Here is a 10,412-nt window from a genome sequence, read left to right as displayed (position 1 = left end):
TCCTCCTCTTATAGAAACACTAGTACTATTGAAATAAGGGCCTATACTCCAGAAAGAATTTAACTTAACTAATTACATGTTTAATGATCTTATTTCCAACTGAGGTCACATTCTGAGATTCTGGAAAAGACATGGAACTTGGGGAGATCTCATTCAACCCTGAACAGGAATTGACCCCATAACTTGCTTCTAACCAATGGAATACTACAAAAGTGATGAAATGTATATGATTAAATGCATGTGGTTTTGTTACATAAGATTGTAATGATCATTTTACTAAGACTCTCTTTTGCTAACTTTCAAGCAATATGATTTCTTGGTATGTGCTGCCTATAGAAAAGGCCATATGTCAAAAAATGGAAGTCAGCCGATGGCCAACAGCCACCAGGAAACCAAGCTCTCAGTCCAGGAGCCAGCAAGGAACTGAATGTATGTAATTGGATGAAAGCTTAGAAATGGATCTTTACCAATGGAGCTTCAGATGGGACTGCGGGCATAGTCAACACCTTGCTCACAGCCCATGAGATCATAAGCGTGGGGCTTCAGGAAGCTATGCCTTGATTCTTGCACAGAAACTGTGAGATAATAAATATGCATTGTTTAAAGCTAATAAGACTGTGGTAATAAGGTTATGCAGTAATAAATAACTATTGCAGATTTTTGAGGATTTCTCTTTACTTCTGCCTTATAAGACTACTCCTGAGTGGAGCTGTAATTTAGACAGTTAATTTTTGAGTTCTATCCATATTTCAAGCTGCTTCAAGCTTGTGAATCAAGCTCAGCAATTTTCCTTCTTCATAGCTGATATTAAAAATTGCTCTCAATCTCACCCATTATGGCTATAAATATGAGAACAGACAGGGAGGTGCTAGTGGTATGATAATAGCGACAGATGACACAAGGGGCTAGGACACATGTTTATGAACCTTACTTGAGACCCCTGATCCTGCTTATGTCTGACCTTAGAAGTACTACTTTCATTTTACGATTGAATCTGCTGGATTCTTCTGACTTTATTTCTTGGTGAGTCTGACAGATTCTATCTAATTATGGGTTCTGGTCACATAGTCACTTGTCCCATGGTTATGGGTTCTATTGCTAACAGATGTTAATAGCACACCAGGAGCTGTTTTTGAAAAGTTTATAATGGCCTTGTTCTTGGCACACAATTTATACTGTAATTCTTCTAATGGGCAGCACTATAAACTCCACATGGCATCTTTTCCCACAATAGATAAAACCTTAATTGTAACCTTGTGTGACCCTAAGTATGGGTTCCATATAAACTGTGTCTTGATTCCTTCATGGAAACCTTGAGGTAATAAGTATGATGAACACAGCCTGAGGCTGCTGCAAATTCCTTTCCTGCTCTAGGCCTGTGAGGATTAGTTTTATGTGTCAACTATGCCAGGCTGTAGTATTTTGTTATTTAATTGAAGATGAATCTAGGTGTTGCTATGGAAGTATTTTGTAGATGTGATTAACATCTATAAGAAGTTGTCTTTAAGGAGTTGACTTTAAGGAGATAATCCTAGATAAACTGGTTGAGCCTGATTGAAATCTGCTGAAAGGCTTTTAAGAACAGAGATGATATTTTCCTGAGGAAGAATTCAAACTGAACTGAAATTTCAGTTCCTGCCTTTGAGTTTCCAGCCTGACCTGACTCTTGACCTCCTGACAGCTGCACTATAGATAGATTTTAGACTTGTTTCGTCAGCTTCCATTGCTATTCCTTTCAACAAATATGTGTGTGTGTGTGTGTGTGTGTGTGTGTGTATGTGTGTATGTGTATATATATGTATATATATGTGCATATAGATATACACACACAATGATGTATGTGTGTGTGTGTGTGTGTGTGTGTGTGTGTGTGTGTGTATATATAAAATCTCCTACAGATCTGCTTTTTCTTACAGAAACTTGACTGATAGAAGGCCTGCCTAAAATCTGATAGATTTTGATTGGCCCAGAGTTCATTCTTTTCCAATCAAAGTCATGATCTTGTCATAGCATAACTCTTAAGTGAATATCCAGCCTCTCATTGGGCCCTACTCTTAGCTTTTTTCTTCTCTCTCATTCAGGAGATAAGAATCTCTTTATATGATGCTAGGAAGACCCTTTGGTCTTAATCTTCGTTGGAAATTAATCATCTCAACTTTTCATTTTATTTCTATCTTTAAAGAGTTTATTGCCCACAACAACATCCATCTAGTTCCATAACCCTTATAATTACTAATCCTCAAATATTTCTTAATCTTCTCATATACTGCACATGTCAGTGCTTTCCCTTTGCCTAGTATACCATCCCAGTTTATCACTGGGGAACATTTTAATAATTTATGCCACTCCAACATGCCAAGGACTATCTATACTACACTGAACACCATTTTTGGGATCTTCATTGCCTGTCAGAATGCAGGTGGTCTAGCTCAGTTCCAAAATCTCCCAAATTTAGAGTGTTCTTTTTTGGGCCACTCCCAGGACCACATATCATAGGTTGGGTTTCCTGGGAAGCAGCTTTTGAGAAGGGGATATGTGAAGCAGGAGGTTTATTGTGGGGAGTGTTTCAGAATCAACACTTCTGGGGGAATTAAGGAAGCAGAATTGAGTAGAATGAACATGCAGCAGAGTGGTGCAGTAACAATAAAGTCATCAGTTAATCCTATCTGAAGTTATGAAGTTGAGTTTGTCCTTCAGAGTTTTCTGGATTTGGAAAAGGAGGCCAGGAATTTATATCTCTGCATTGACCAGTCACTGGATGTGGGATAAACCCAGGAAGGAGGAAAAACTTGTGCCAGGCAACTCTCTGCAGTGGAGGGAAAGTTCTAGAGAGAGACTCAGTGGAAAGTCATTAGCTGTTAAAGGTCCTGGAAGGGGAATGAAGTTTTTAGTTCCAGACAGGGCTTCTTAGGGGTGCCTCAGGGCATTCACTACAGCCTAACATCAAAGTTTTTTTCCGCAGGAAACAATCTACTCGGCTGCAATCCATATTCATGGATCATGTCTTCAAAAATGTCCCATTGTTGCTTACTAATCAGAGTTTAAAGGAGTATGATAACTTAATAGTTGACTAGAGTTTTAAGTAGTCATATTGCCAGAGAAATACTATCTTATTAGATAGGAATGTTTTCTTAATTTCTAAGGCATCCCCAACATCCCTATAATGATATCTATAGGAAGTAGACTCCTAAAGTAATAGGACCTCTAAAATGTAAATTGTTTCCATACCTCGGTCAGACACAACCACAGAGGAAAAGGTAATGGGAATACAAGTGGGGCAACCAGATTGACTGACTGAGAATCTCATTTTCCCACTAGTACAGAGAGATGTTACTCTTTTGTTTAGCAATATGTGGTATGTGCTATGGATCAAGGACCCATATTCTCTGCTTTCTAAATGAGAGTATTTGGGACTATCTTATTTTTCCTTCATTTTTAAATTGATATGTTTTAGATAATGAAATTGGTAATTTATTCTAGTCACAGACCATAAATAATTAAAATATAATTTCAATAGGTATAGGAGCAGAACGAGCATCCTTTGAATTGTGAGACCAATGGATTCATCACATGACATGAGTGGGTAACATCAGAAGTAACTTAGGGCTATCACCCTTTTGAGAACTGTTGAGTATGATTTTAATTGCATATGATACTTATAATTTGTTAGGTAGAATTGAATGTTTGAGAGGAAGGCGTGTGGGTTTACTGGTCACTAAAAGAAAACTCAAGCTATTGATTTTATTGTTTTAGCAAGTTTCTTTCCTGTTTCTTTCATTACATAGTCCCTTTCCTTTAAGATACTCTCATTTTATTCTATGCTCCCAGTTGATCAGTGAAGCATAAAACAAAATCTCTCTGTATAACACCAGCTATAAGCACTAATCTCATTCTTGAGTGCTCCATCCTCATAATATAATTACTCCCAAAGGTCCAAATACCATTACATTAGGATTTCCACATATGAAATTTAGAGGGACTCAGATATTTAGACCATAGTACCCTCTCTTCACTTGACCTCTTTTATTTCCCCCCTACTTCTCAAACCCTTTATTTTGGCTATATGAGAAGCAGAATCAGGAGTTATAAGCTTGATCCTATTTCTATGATCAATTTATTGTACATCTATAAGGAAGTTACATTACTTCTCTAAACCTTTGTTTCTTTATCTCTAAAATTTAAAATGTTACACTAAAATTGCTCCCAAAGTACATCATTCAGCTCTAAAATCCTGTGTTTTTATAACAGGAAGAAGCGAGGAGGATAAACTGTGCAATTAGAAGTTGCAAAGATGTTAGCATATGCGTGATTCAAATGCAGATGCACTTAGGTAAAATAATTTTTAATTTTCATTGTTAAGGTCATGGTGTACTATAATATGTATTTTTTTTTTCTAGAAAGAAGGAAGGAGACTTTTTTTTAAAGCTATTAAGTATTTGGCAATGCCGAGTGTTATTGTTGCTTAAATCCAATTACTAGGAAAGCATTCTGCTCATCTTTACTCATTAGATTTCAACATGTCATCTCCTCTAAGTGGAACCAATTGCATTAAAGCAGTTATGAAACTATAGCAATCCTCCTCCCTTCACTAAAAATGTAATCATAAAAATTTTAAATGCACATATTCATTTTCCTCCCCTTCAACCAAGCAAGTATACCTCATCAGGATTCTCTGAGAAAGTGATTATCAGGTCTCTGCCTATGAAAACCTTAATGAAAAAAATAGGTACACAACAGACTCCTACTAAACTAAACATTTTATTCCATTACTTGGAAAATAAGTTGATATTCCTTTTTTGTATCTGCCACCAAAAATCTTTTTAGTTTTGCTAGTTTTTCCTCCTCTTTATTATTTTCTTTCATTGTGTGTATGTAGTTGTTGTGTGTGTGTGTGTGTGTGTGAGTGAGAGAGAGAGAGAGAGAGAGAATTAGAGAAAAGATAAAAGAAATATTTTTGAGATATTCAAGTTAATACTGTATCAAATATTTTAACTACAGATTTCATGTTTATATATACACACTTGAAAGGGTTTTAAATCACTTGGGTACAAAAATCTTTCATTAAATTATTTGTTTCAAATCAAATGAAATCTGATTCCAAGACCCTATTTGTCAAAGTAGATAAAAAAGATAATATATTTTTGTTTTGTAGAACTCTTACTCTCTTGAGAATCATATCATAACTCTTAGGGGTATAAGGATTGCCATATTCCAGAATATTTGGATCAGTTATCTTATGTCTATAATGATCAGTAGAAATACATTAATTATCCAAGTAGACATTATTCACTTTTTTTTTTTTTACTTTTCTCTTCTTATGCTGACTTTTTTCCATGTATTCTTGCTATCAGAAGTCTTATTATCTTTCCTGGGTGCTGATTTAGAAACAAAGTAATTAACCCTTTCACCTGTGGAATTTTCCCTATCCTTACACAGCTCAGGAATTTTTATAAAATCAATCTATCATCTATCTATCTATCTATCTATCTATCTATCTATCTATCTATCTATCTATCATCTATCTATCATCTATAAATTTTGATCACATGTAAACTTTAAAGTCCTGGCCTCCCAGGATGAAATGATTGGTATGTCCACTGTCTCCATCCTTTGCTGGGTGTCCTGGTATTACCTAGCATAGCAATAGGCACACATGTGTTGTCAAGTCTGAGAGGATTAGCTGTAACCATAGCTTTCTAGGTTTTGAAAACAAAGGCCAACGAGGGTTGTTAGGAGTTTAGGAACTTCTACTTTGAGCCAAGACACTTAAAATCAATCAATAATTCACTCAAAGACATGTCCACATGTTAGAAAGAAGAAAAGGTGAATGTTATCAGTATTATTTAATACAGTGTAGGGGACAACAACAAGGACTATCTTTTTTTGAATTCAAATCCCTACTCTACCACATAGTTGTGTGACTTTGAGCTCCTTTCTTAAATTCTCTGTGCACTTGTTTCTTTATTTATAAAGTGAAAGTATATTAGTACCCAATTTTTCGAGTTTCTATGAAAGTTCAGGTGAGTTCTCACTAAGAAAATGCTTAGAAACATGTCAGGTGCCCTATGAGCACTATGTAAATGTCTTATTATTAGTCACTCCATGAGCCTGCGTTTTCAGAACTCAATAACCCTGAAGATCTAATGTAGAATCTAACCTGTTGTTCAGAATCAGAGTTTTAAACCTTGCCCCTATCTTACCTTAGGGAGCCATGTAACCTCTCAATTTTGGTTTCGTCATCTGGAAAATGGAGCATTAATATCTACTCATAAGACAGTTGCAAGTCTTAAAAACAATAATGTCTGTGAACCTCTTGGCAGAAAGCTTAAAAAATGCCTAACTCTTGACCCCACAGGGGAATTTATTTTCTCCTCTGATTATACACTGTCAAACTCTATTTTCATCTCTTTGTCAAAGGATACTTTACTTCTTTTCTGGATCTTTGATCTCTCATTTTTCTGACCAGAAAACTAGACACAAAATAGGTGAAGACTATATATAAATTCTTGTTGAATTTAGTTAACTCGACTGGGACTGCAGAAGCAAATCTAAATTATCTTTCAATTGGCTGTCCCCTGTCATCAGGAATGCACCATCTGTTGGTCAGATCTGGCAGCAGAACTCATCCTCACAGCTACATTAATTTTTCATGAAGTGAGGCTGTGGTAACAGAGCGTTAGTTCTTGACATTGTTGCTCTGTCTTGAGCAAAGCAGTCAGGCTATGTGAGTGAAAGCAGATGCAGTGTGTCTGACCTGGAGAGCTATCAGCATGGCACCCAGGTTGCCTGGGAGAATGCATCTGGTGCCCTTGTTGGGCCAAGTCTAACACATGGACCTGTTAACAATATTAATGACCGTCTTTAAATGGATCCAGCCAAATGCCATTTCTATGAAGCAGTTTTCCAACTCTGTGTGGCAAGGTTGAGTCACAGGAGTAAGCAATGCACTTTTAGTGGCAACAGAATCTATTCTTTGATGGACCAAGAGTAGCTCAGCTCCCATCCATTAGTTTTTTTTTTTTTTTTTCTTCTTCAGTCTATCAATAAACTGTCAAAGACTTAAGGTTCTTTGGCCTAAGCACTTTGTGGAGTTCCATGGAGAAAAACTATTTTGTACCTCTGAGAAACTTATAGTCTAGTTGGGGAAAAAAATACATTTATTAACTGAACAGGGAATTAAAGTGCTGAACTCTGGAATATTGATTTAATAAGCATTCATTCATTTAGCAAATAGTTATCAAAAAGTGACCATTGGTTGTATGGTGGTAAACTGGGTTATAAGTGAAGAAAACAGAAAGAACAATGTAGCTTAAAATAGTCATAGGATATTTATTTCACAGCAGAGGAAAGGATCGAGAATTGATTAAAGGAGAAGATAAATTGGTATGCTAATCTTCCTTGCTTTGGGTCCTTTTAGTTGACCCAGCCCACTAGTACAAACCATCAGAGAGATAAGGCAAAAAACTTCCATGGGAGCTCATTTTCTGTCTCAGTAATTTTCAGGCTGCCTACCAATTGTTGGAGATGAGAATTTTTTTTAACTTGTTTTAATTTATTTTTATAATGGTGATATTGGTTAATGAAATCCAGTAAGGCACATATGAATTGTACAACTAAAACATATATATATAAAGTTTTTGTCACCACATATGTGACACTTTTTACACTATCTACCTCCCTCCTCCTCCTTCGCCCCATCCTCTGGTAACCACTAGAATTGAATTTTCTTCCCCTTGTCTCATTGTATGTGCACACGTGACTAATTTTAACCAATAAAAATTGAGTCCATGTGAATTGTGTTACTTACAGGTGGAAGATTAAGAGCCTGTGTATGATTTTCCATGACCCTTCTTCTTCTATAATCATACGAGCATATGCTAAAATGAACTTGCTATCAGTCCCTGCCACCGGTGACTAGGGTGAACAGAGTCACTGACTAAAGTGTACTGGAAATTCATGTGAGAGAGAAATGTATGCTCAATATGTTAAGCCATAGAGATTTGGACATTGTTTGTTACTGATGCATAAACTGGCCCATCCTGCTAGAACTGAAAGTGTAAGATAAAAGCTAATTATGATAGGAACCAGCCTAATGAAGAGCAAAGAGGATATCTACCTACCTCAAGGATGAGGGAGTCTCAGAATCACTATAATTAAAAAAAAATAATAATTTTCTCTATCATGTGGTCACAGAGATCTAGTAATTCCCACTTACTGTTATTCTTTCAAGTTTTGTCAAACTATCTCTTGCTAGAATGCAAATGTGGTCTCATACAGCTGCCAATTAGGCCCACACAGACTGAGTTTGCCAGATGTGTTTCTTTCTAACCCAGTGGTTCTCATACTCTGCTTTTGCACATGCCTGTTGGTGCAATGTTACAGTCAGATACAGATAGTTTTCCTCCTCAACTTTGAATGTGGAAAAGTTAATGGGAGTAATTTTCTTAATTTAAAATTTTTTCTTCCATGAATTGCATTTACATCTCTTTTTATTTGCTAATGATTATTACTAATAAAATGTAGTCCTAAATTCCTCATATAATTATTTCAAATATGAGCATTTGAAGTCATATTTCTTTAGCTGTCATGGAAAGAACATAGAGGTGTTTAGATCTTCTGTGAATTTAATCAAATTGAAAGACATTTAATTATTACTAGAGTCTGCCTTCATTTCTACATATTTGCTAAAGAGAGAGGGGACGGGAAAAGAAGATGGGAGAAAAGTGAATGGATTTTGTGTACTGTAGTTAAAGGAGAATTATAACCTTGGACGGATTAAAGAATGAACAGTGTGGTGCAAGAGAAAGAGTACTTAACTTTGTATCAGGGGAGAAGGAAGACAACCTGTACTATCAGAAAGGAGGATTGAAGCCTCTTGTGTTTATATGATTTAAATATTTGCTTCAGAAAATTCTTGCTCAGAAAGATGAGGGTCCTGCTCTTGCTCCAGGAAATTTCTATAAGGCACTTTATCTGCATACATGATTAGCTTATTAGCTCACTTATTCAATGTAGTTTGTTTCTCAGACTCACATCAGGATGTCACCACATGTGCTATCAGTCCTAAGCCATTATCTCATGAACCAGATCCAGGTATTACTGTTTCCTTGCTTATAAAGATCTGCCTTATACCATTTGATCTCAGTCCCCAAAACTCTATAAATATCCTCCCAAACTTCTTTTTTATGGGAAACTACTAAAGTTCTGTCAAGATAGTATTTTCCTTTACTGCATTAAGACTCAGTAAAATATGGTACATCAGGATCAGATGTTCATCTAAGTCATATATCACCTTTTCCTTGTTTAAAAATGGAAAAGTTGTCTCTGAATATTTGCCCAAAACTGGCAAAATAAATTCTAAACAGAAAATGTATTTTTCTCTCACATGTCTATATTTGCTAATTATATAGTCCAATACCAACTGCACATGGATTCTGGTTGGGTTAATGATACCTTTAAACAAATTAAAAAGAAACAAATATGCATTTTGGGGAAAGGAGATAGTGTTTAAAATGCATCTGCATTGCATTGCATCGTTTCCCAAGGGAAATTCAAAGAGCTCTGTAAAGAGAAGTGTATCTAGTACAAATGGAATTTATAGCCTTTTATTCTGGTTATTCCTGCTTAAATAATCATTTCTAGTTTCTTCAGTGTCAAAAAAGTACATACTTTTGCTATTGATAATGATGCTACCTCACAGAATGCAAAGATGAGTTTTGTGTATTTGGATCTTGTCAATGCTTTGGCTATAACACAATATTGTTTGTAATTAAAGATTCTGCTTTTTGGTTTTTAAACCATTTTTAAATTAATTAGCCTTTTTTCATACTTGTAGCTGGCATATTGTAAACCCTAGCAGACTATAAGGACGTATGACTACTAACTTCACACATAGTGACAATTTTGGCAAATCGGATCCATCTCCAAGGAACCTAGCACTGGTTTTGGTGTTCTGCTGTTTAAATATAAAGAGAGGAAAGAAATATCCCTTCCAATCCAGCAGCAAACACTTAACACTTATTGAACACGTACCATGGCAGGGAATATACTAAGCATTTACATGTCTTAACTCATGAATCTTCACAATAGCCCTATGAATAAGGCACTGTTATTAGCCTCCTTTTAAGATGAAAACATGGAAATAGAGTTTAATTGCCCAATGACAGCAGTTAAGATGTGGAAACTCTGATGGAATCTCTACCTGCTGTTTCTATAACCTGTGCACTTTATCACACTCTCCAATATGGCCCAGAATTAGTGCACACCAGAATTTATCTTACTGGACAAATTTAAGATATCTGTATTAGGAATACTTCACCAGTTTTTCTTAAGAGATAGGGAAATGAATGAAATCATAATTCAGATTGTATAACCAAAAAGTAGTAGCTTCCAAATAAAGGGGTAGTATGTCT

This window comes from Pteropus vampyrus, unplaced genomic scaffold (assembly GCF_000151845.1).
Source record: "Pteropus vampyrus isolate Shadow unplaced genomic scaffold, Pvam_2.0 Scaffold87, whole genome shotgun sequence".
NCBI classification, from domain to species: domain Eukaryota; kingdom Metazoa; phylum Chordata; class Mammalia; order Chiroptera; family Pteropodidae; genus Pteropus; species Pteropus vampyrus.
The sequence above is the reverse complement of the archived record's forward strand: the minus strand, read 5'-3'. Positions refer to the sequence as shown.